The sequence below is a fragment of the Ranitomeya imitator genome, chromosome 5, assembly GCF_032444005.1.
Source record: "Ranitomeya imitator isolate aRanImi1 chromosome 5, aRanImi1.pri, whole genome shotgun sequence".
NCBI lineage: Eukaryota > Metazoa > Chordata > Amphibia > Anura > Dendrobatidae > Ranitomeya > Ranitomeya imitator.
This window is the reverse complement of record NC_091286.1, coordinates 60,744,177-60,753,936: the sequence shown is the minus strand read 5'-3', so window position 1 is coordinate 60,753,936 and position 9,760 is coordinate 60,744,177.

The window sequence follows — 9,760 nt, the reverse complement described above, 5'->3', positions numbered from 1 at the left end:
GAATAGTAAAACCAAAAACACTCAGTTTGAAAAAATGTTGCAGTAATCCGCAAGTGCTAGTAAAAGATGTAAAAAACAGGGTATTTGGTTGATACGTTTTTTGCAAAAAATGTATACTAAGCTGCTCTACCAATCTTCACGGTATACCCTTATCAGAGCAGTCCTAACTAATGTATGCAATCCCTATCTGATGTATTTAAAAACCTGATCATCTGTATATAACCTGTGTGAACAGGGTTCAGAGAGGAAAAATCCATGTGTGCATACAGGGTAGAACAGCTTTTGTGCAGATAGCCCAAGAGGAGTGGTGGAACTCCCCAGTCTTGTAGACACAAGAGAACAATTATGGAAACAGGAACACATGGGCTACTTGCACAGTGAACAAGTCTGTATGATCATGTTCACACACCACCAAGAAACCTGAAGACACAAAAGAGAATAGTAAAACCAAAAACACTCAGTTTGAAAAAATGTTGCAGTAATCCGCAAGTGCTAGTAAAAGATGTAAAAAACAGGGTATTTGGTTGATACGTTTTTTGCAAAAAATGTATACTAAGCTGCTCTACCAATCTTCACGGTATACCCTTATCAGAGCAGTCCTAACTAATGTATGCAATCCCTATCTGATGTATTTAAAAACCTGATCATCTGTATATAACCTGTGTGAACAGGGTTCAGAGAGGAAAAATCCATGTGTGCATACAGGGTAGAACAGCTTTTGTGCAGATAGCCCAAGAGCAGTGGTGGAACTCCCCAGTCTTGTAGACACAAGAGAACAATTATGGAAACAGGAACACATCGGCTACTTGCACAGTGAACAAGTCTGTATGATCATGTTCACACACCACCAAGAAACCTGAAGACACAAAAGAGAATAGTAAAACCAAAAACACTCAGTTTGAAAAAATGTTGCAGTAATCCGCAAGTGCTAGTAAAAGATGTAAAAAACAGGGTATTTGGTTGATACGTTTTTTGCAAAAAATGTATACTAAGCTGCTCTACCAATCTTCACGGTATACCCTTATCAGAGCAGTCCTAACTAATGTATGCAATCCCTATCTGATGTATTTAAAAACCTGATCATCTGTATATAACCTGTGTGAACAGGGTTCAGAGAGGAAAAATCCATGTGTGCATACAGGGTAGAACAGCTTTTGTGCAGATAGCCCAAGAGCAGTGGTGGAACTCCCCAGTCTTGTAGACACAAGAGAACAATTATGGAAACAGGAACACATCGGCTACTTGCACAGTGAACAAGTCTGTATGATCATGTTCACACACCACCAAGAAACCTAAAGACACAAAAGAGAATAGTAAAACCAAAAACACTCAGTTTGAAAAAATGTTGCAGTAATCCGCAAGTGCTAGTAAAAGATGTAAAAAACAGGGTATTTGGTTGATACGTTTTTTGCAAAAAATGTATACTAAGCTGCTCTACCAATCTTCACGGTATACCCTTATGAGAGCAGTCCTAACTAATGTATGCAATCCCTATCTGATGTATTTAAAAACCTGATCATCTGTATATAACCTGTGTGAACAGGGTTCAGAGAGGAAAAATCCATGTGTGCATACAGGGTAGAACAGCTTTTGTGCAGATAGCCCAAGAGGAGTGGTGGAACTCCCCAGTCTTGTAGACACAAGAGAACAATTATGGAAACAGGAACACATGGGCTACTTGCACAGTGAACAAGTCTGTATGATCATGTTCACACACCACCAAGAAACCTGAAGACACAAAAGAGAATAGTAAAACCAAAAACACTCAGTTTGAAAAAATGTTGCAGTAATCCGCAAGTGCTAGTAAAAGATGTAAAAAACAGGGTATTTGGTTGATACGTTTTTTGCAAAAAATGTATACTAAGCTGCTCTACCAATCTTCACGGTATACCCTTATCAGAGCAGTCCTAACTAATGTATGCAATCCCTATCTGATGTATTTAAAAACCTGATCATCTGTATATAACCTGTGTGAACAGGGTTCAGAGAGGAAAAATCCATGTGTGCATACAGGGTAGAACAGCTTTTGTGCAGATAGCCCAAGAGCAGTGGTGGAACTCCCCAGTCTTGTAGACACAAGAGAACAATTATGGAAACAGGAACACATCGGCTACTTGCACAGTGAACAAGTCTGTATGATCATGTTCACACACCACCAAGAAACCTAAAGACACAAAAGAGAATAGTAAAACCAAAAACACTCAGTTTGAAAAAATGTTGCAGTAATCCGCAAGTGCTAGTAAAAGATGTAAAAAACAGGGTATTTGGTTGATACGTTTTTTGCAAAAAATGTATACTAAGCTGCTCTACCAATCTTCACGGTATACCCTTATGAGAGCAGTCCTAACTAATGTATGCAATCCCTATCTGATGTATTTAAAAACCTGATCATCTGTATATAACCTGTGTGAACAGGGTTCAGAGAGGAAAAATCCATGTGTGCATACAGGGTAGAACAGCTTTTGTGCAGATAGCCCAAGAGGAGTGGTGGAACTCCCCAGTCTTGTAGACACAAGAGAACAATTATGGAAACAGGAACACATGGGCTACTTGCACAGTGAACAAGTCTGTATGATCATGTTCACACACCACCAAGAAACCTGAAGACACAAAAGAGAATAGTAAAACCAAAAACACTCAGTTTGAAAAAATGTTGCAGTAATCCGCAAGTGCTAGTAAAAGATGTTTTTAAATACATCAGATAGGGATTGCATACATTAGTTAGGACTGCTCTGATAAGGGTATACCGTGAAGATTGGTAGAGCAGCTTAGTATACATTTTTTGCAAAAAACGTATCAACCAAATACCCTGTTTTTTACATCTTTTACTAGCACTTGCGGATTACTGCAACATTTTTTCAAACTGAGTGTTTTTGGCTTTACTATTCTCTTTTGTGTCTTTAAATCTAAAGGTTGACTGAAAAAACACATTGAGTGCACCCTCAAATATCAATGGGATACATGTTACTGAGTGGTGTAATTATTTTACTTCTTGGATTCTTGTTGGCCACCTAGAAGTAATGATTAGATCCTTTATACTTCATATGTTGTCTTACTGGATACAAGTAAATGTTACTAAATGATAATTTATGTTGTTAGGACATTTTTCAAGTTTCTATTTTATTATGCGCCCTTGTCCATGGTGCTGAAGGAAACATTAAAAAATATGAAATGTAATTCATTTTAATAAAATGATCACACCTTAAAATGAAATCAATAATTAATAGTCATGAAAGAATATTTTGCCTTTGTGTAGGCTTCTATACAAAATAGGTTATCTTTGACTAGTTCCCTTCTTCCTTAAAAAAAATTAAAAAATTAAGTTTGTCCATCAGGAAGGGAAAAATAAGTAGCAATAGAGGGAAATCCCTGCAAGATAATTTTTGTTTTGTTTTTATTGGTCTTATAGAAATTTCTTTCTGTCCAAAATTTTCAGAATGGCCATACCTTACAAAATTAGGAAAATAAACTATAAGGCTATGTGCCTACGTTGCAGAAATGCTGCGGAAATGTCCGCAGCATTTCCGCAACTCCCTGCCGCTGATAAAGCACATGCAGAATTTACATGAGTTTTATCGCAAAATTTTACAATCGTTTTTAGCTTGCAGAATGCTTGCGTTTTCCAAGTGAATTGAAGCATCGCTTGGAAAAGTGATTGACAGGTTGGTCACTCAAGCATAATGCTTGACAATTGTGACCAACTTTTTACTATTGATGCTGCCTATGCAGCATCAATAGTAAAAGATAGAATTTTTTAAAATAAAAAATATGGGTATTCTCACCTTCTGACGACCTCCGATCTCCTCAGCGGCTCTCCCAGTATGATGTTTTGTGCAAAGGACCTTTGTGACATCACGGTCGCGTGACTGCAATGTCATCCCAGGTCCTTCACGCAATGCATCCCTGGGAACGGAAGCGTGCACCGCTGAGAGGCAGGAGGACTCCGGGGGCCATCGGAAGGTAAATATATCTATATTTTTTATTTTAATTCTTTTTTTTACAGAAATATGGATCCCAGGGCCTGAAGGAGAGTCTCCTCTCCTCCAGATCCTGGGTACCATCCGCATATGAAGCGCTCACTTTACGCATAGTGGGCACAGCCACATGCGTAAAGTGAGCATTTCAATGCAATCCTATGGAGGCGGAATCGCGGCGATTACACATAAATAATGAACATGCTGCGGATTTTACCGCTATGTGCAACGTGGGCACACAGCCTAAAGGTACCTTCACACATAACGATATTGTTAACGATATCGTTGCTATTTGTGACGTAGCAACGATATCGTTAATGAAATCGTTCTGTGTGACAGCGACCAACGATCAGGCCCCTGCTGGGAGATCGTTGGTCGCTGAACAAAGTCCAGAACTTTATTTCGTCGCTGGACTCCCTGGAGACATCGCTGGATCGGCGTGTGTGACACCGATCCAGCGATGTCTTCACTGGTAACCAGGGTAAACATCGGGTAACTAAGCGCAGGGCCGCGCTTAGTAACCCGATGTTTACCCTGGTTACCATGCTAAAAGTAAAAAAAAACAAACACTAGATACTTACCTACCGCTGTCTGTCCTCCAGCGCTGTGCTCTGCACTCCTCCTGTACTGGCTGTGAGCCGGAAAGCAGAGCGGTGACGTCACCGCTCTGCTTTCCGGCTCACAGACAGTACAGAAGGAGAGCAGAGAAGCAGAGCGCAGCGCTGGAGGACAGACAGCGGTAGGTAAGTATCTAGTGTTTGTTTTTTTTTACTTTTAGGATGGTATCCAGGGTAAACATCGGGTTACTAAGCGCGGCCCTGCGCTTAGTTACCCGATGTTTACCCTGGTTACCGGCATCGTTGGTCGCTGGAGAGCGGTCTGTGTGACAGCTCTCCAGCGACCAAACAGCGACGCTGCAGCGATCCGGATCGTTGTCGGTATCGCTGCAGCGTCGCTTAATGTGAAGGGGCCTTAAGGCTAAACAACACTCAGGACATAATGACATATTATATTTGCGTAGAGATTATTCTGTTTCTCTGGTATAGCATTTCAAAGGCCATACTTACCTTCACTCAGCCATGAAGCTAAATTTTAAAATTTTAGACTGCAAGTATCATAATGAGAAGCTTAATAAAGACAGATTACTAGTTCCAATTTAAAAAAATAGATATTTGTCGATGGTAGGTTTGTAACCTCCCTTAATGGTGGTTGCATGAAAACAAAATTTCAGTATTTATTATTAGAATTATTATTATTATTTGTATTTAGAGCACCATTGATTCCATGCTTCTGTACATGAGAATGAGTTATATATGAAATACAAATATAAATTACACTGACTAAGCTAACAATGACAGAATGGTACAGAGGGGAGGGTAATGCCTTGCGGGATTACAGTCTACTTGATAATGGGGACGAAGACAGTAGGTTAGCTGCTATAACAGCTCTGCTGGTGGTGAGAGGGACACAGGGTTATTTCAGACTATAAACTTTCTTGAAGGGATGTGTTTTGAAGTTCATTCTGAAAGTACTGAGTGTGGAGGATAATCGGACATGTTGGAGCACAGAATTCTAGAGAATGTGGGATACTTGTGAGAAGTTTTGAAGGTGATTGGGTGAGGAATGTACAAGTGTGGTTGATAGAAGGAGGTTACAGGAGAACCAAAGATTACGTGTTGGAAGACATTGGGAGATTAGTTAAGACATATATGGAGGAAACAGACTATGGTCAGCTTTGTAGTTTAAACTGGATACATTATGGAATTAAGAGCCAATGAAGAGAGGGGAGAAGCTGAGGAGTAGTGAGGAGAGAGATGGATTAGTTTTGAAGCAAATTTAAGGATGGAATGGAGAGGTACAAGATTGTTAGCAGTGAGGCCACAGAAGAGGATATTGCAATAGTCAAGGCAGGAGATGAAGAGGCCATGCACTAGCACTTTAGTAGATTCATGGTTGTGGAAAGGATAGATTCTGGAAAGATTTTTGAGTTTGAGGCACCAGGAGATATTGAAAGCTTGCATGTGCGATTTGAAGGGCAGGGCTGTTAGGAGTCGAGTTCCCAACGCTACACAGGGGGAATCTCGAACCTTGTCTGCTGCAGTCTCTCATTCTGCATCAGCCGCAGTGGAGCCTGCTCAGCGGAGACGTCGGTCCCAGTCTGTCTGATTCTGTGCAAAGGGTTACTGCTGCCTTTCCAGGCTCTGCCATTGTAGCCTGTACTGATCAGAGGTGAGCAGACGTCTCTGGGATGAAGTCCTGCTTTTCCCCTTCTGAGCATGCCCAAAGGAAGACCTCTCAGTAGAAGTCTGGGGTCACATGCTCAGGTACTGCAGTAGCTCCTATTGGTCCTCTAGGAAGGCCCTGAAGTTGCTCAGTTACTGTAGCAGTTCTCATTGGTTCTCTAGGAAGGTCCTGAACTTGCTGCAGCTATAAAAGGTTTGCATGGCCACACCGCCATGCGCTAGTATACACTTGTTTACATGTGTGTTGTGAGTGAAAGTCGCTCTTTAATCATCTCCTCCCTTACCGCAATAGCTGCTCAGGCTGCTAACGTGGCTGCGGCAGCTTTACCCACTGCTATCTCTGTTCCAACCTTATCTCACCTCCCACTGACAGAGAAATACTCTGGTGACAGTAAATCCTGTAGGGGTTTCATGAGCCAGTGCGGTATACACCTCGAGCTCCTGGCTGCACATTTTCCCACAGAGTGGGCAAAGGTGGGATTCACAATTTCTCTGCTGTCGGACAGGGCATTAGAGTGGGCTACGCCGCTGTGGGAGCACGATGATCATGTGGTGCAGAGTGCTCCTCGGTTTGTGAGCACTCTGAAACAGGTCTTTTTAGGACCACAAGTCACCAATGACAACTGCTAGCATTTACTCAGTGTTCGTCCGTGGTCAGTCATTTTTTAGGTCCACTTCTGGACATTAGTGTCTGAGCTGGAATGGTCGGATAAAGCCCTTATCCCGATATTTTGGAGAGGGCTGGCTGACCATGTGAAGGACTCTTTGGCCACTAGGGAGATTCCCGCCTCACTGGAGGAGCTCATAGCTTTGTCAACCCGCACCGACCTTCGTTTTCACGAGCGAAGGTTGGAGCGAGCCCAGTGTAGGCAAAGGTTTCGGCTGGCTCCCACCTTCGCCAAACGTCAGGAATCTCCGGTCCAGGTGTCTGAGTCACATGAGGCCCTAGAGGCTTTGCGTGCGGGATCTAAGTCCCAGTCTGCTTGTGCACTTATGGTCTGTCATGCTTGGCAGCATTCAGGACATCTTGCCTCCAAGTGGTCTTAGCAGTCGGGGGAACGTCGGCGTCTAGTGGTAGTTGGAGGAAGTACACTAGACACGGTGACCTTTTCCTCTAAATTGTCCTTCAAGGGGACAATTACCATGGGCCCATCCACTTTTATGGTAGAGCTTTGCCTGGACTCTGGGGCAGAAGGCAATTTCATGTCATCTGCTTTCGCCCAGCGTCACGCAATACCCCTGGTGATACTCGCCAAACCTGTGACCGTTCGAGTGGTAAATGGGCCGACACTTCCCTCACAGATTACATATCAGACTATTCCATCCACTCTTTCTATGTCTCCATCACATCAGGAGATTATCTCCCTAATAGTCATTCCTGAGGGGATTGATGAGGTCCTGTTGGGGATACCATGGCTTCACTATCATTCTCCTCATATAGAGTGGTCCACAGGGAAAATTTTGGGATGGAGTAAATCATGTGAGTGTAGATGTCAGAGCGAGTGTGCTCAGGTTGCTTCTACAGAGGTACCCGCAGATCTTTCCTCTCTCCCCAAGCACTATTGGTCCAATGTGGATGTGTTCTCCAAAAGGGCTGCGGAGTCCCTTCCGCCTCACCACCCCTATGGCTGTCCTATTGACCTCTTGCCTGGTGCTGAGCCTCCCCAGGTTCGAGTCTATCCATTATCTCTCCCGGAGACGGAGGCAATGTCCCAATACATTCAAGAGAATCTGGCAAGAGGATTCATTAGGAAGTCAGTGTCACCTGCAGGGGCTGGGTTCTTCTTCATGCAGAAAAAGAATGGAGAACTACGTCCATGCATAGACTACAGGGGTCTTAATGCCATCACCATTAAGAATAAATACCCACTACCCCTGATATCTGAGCTTTTTGATAAGCTACGGGGAGCAAGGGTATTTACTAAGTTAGATCTGCGGGGTGCTTACAACCTCATTCGCATCCATGAGGGGGACGAATGTAAGACAGATTTGAACACCAGTTATGGGCACTATGAATATCTGGTGATGCCCTTCAGGCTCTGTAATGCCCCAGCCGTTTTCCAAGACTTTGTGAATGACATCTTCCGGGAGATGCTCACCACCTCGGTCGTAGTCTATCTGGATAATATTCTCATCTACTCTCCAGATATTGACTCCCATCGGAGAGATGTTCGCAAAGTCTTCGACCTCTTACGGGCAAACTTCTTCTACGCTAAGTTGGAGAAGTGTGTGTTTGAGCAGAAGTCCTTGCCTTTCCTTGGCTATATCATCTCTGCCCAGGGATTGGCTATGGATCCTGCCAAGCTACAGGCTGTGATGGACTGGCAAGAACCCCATTCTCTTAAAGTGGTGCAGCGCTTTATGGGGTTCATTAATTATTATCACCAGTTCATTCCACACTTCTCAACTTTGGTAGCTCCCTTGGCTGCCGTCACCAAGAAGGGAGCAAATCCCAAGTTGTGGTCGGAGGAGGTCTCCAAGGCCTTTCTCTCAATTAAGTCACACTTCGCTAGCGCTCCCATCCTGCATCGGCCCGATGTAGGTAAGCCATTTATTATGAAAGGTGGATGCCTCATCCGTTGGTGCTGGAGCAATCCTCTACCAAAAGGATGCTCAAGGTCGGAAGTATCCTTGCTTCTTCTTCTCCAAGACCTTTACCCCAGCGGAGAGGAATTATTCCATTGGGGACAGGGAGTTGCTAGCCATGAAGTTGGCTTTCTCAGAGTCGAGACACCTCTTGGAGGGAGCTCGCTTTCCCTTCCAAGTGTTCACAGACCACAAGAACTTGGTGTACTTCCAGACGGCCCAGTGGCTAAATTCTCGCCAGGCTAGATGGTCCCTGTTCTTCTCCCAGTTCCATTTTACTCTTCATTTTCTCTTCGGGGAGAAGAACATTTGTGCCGATGCTCTCTCTCGCTCCGTAGTGTCATCTGAGGAGGAGGAGCCTCAGCTTATTGCCCTTCTGAGATCCTGATGTCATCCACTGATTCCAGGGTGGCAGACAGGGCAGTGAAGGCATGTGACATTTGGGACCGCACACAGGATGTCATTCGGGCTTCCAAGGAGAGAATGAGGGTTTCTGCCAATGCTCACCGGCACCCCGCTCCGACCTTCGCTCCTGGCAACTTAGTGTGGCTCTCCGTCCATAACATCAGGCTGCGAGTTGAGTACACTAAGTTTGCACCTCGCTGCATTGGTCCTTTCAAGGTTCTTGAAAAGGTTAACCCTGCGGTCTACCGTTTGGCTATTCCTCCACGCCTTAGTATCACCGACACCATCCATGTTTCCCTCTTAAAGCTCGTCTATATGTCCTGGTTTTCTGAGTCATCTTCCAGGACATCGGATTCGTCCACTGATGAGTATGAGGTGAATGCTATCATGGGGTGCAAGGTAGTACGTGACAAAAAATACTATCTGGTGGACTGGAAGGGCCACGGTCCTGAGGACAGAACCTGTAGAGCACATTCGGGCTCCGATGCTCATTGCAACGTTTGAGCATAGCGAGGCCCAAGGAGGGGGGCCCTAGGGGGGTAATGTTAGGAG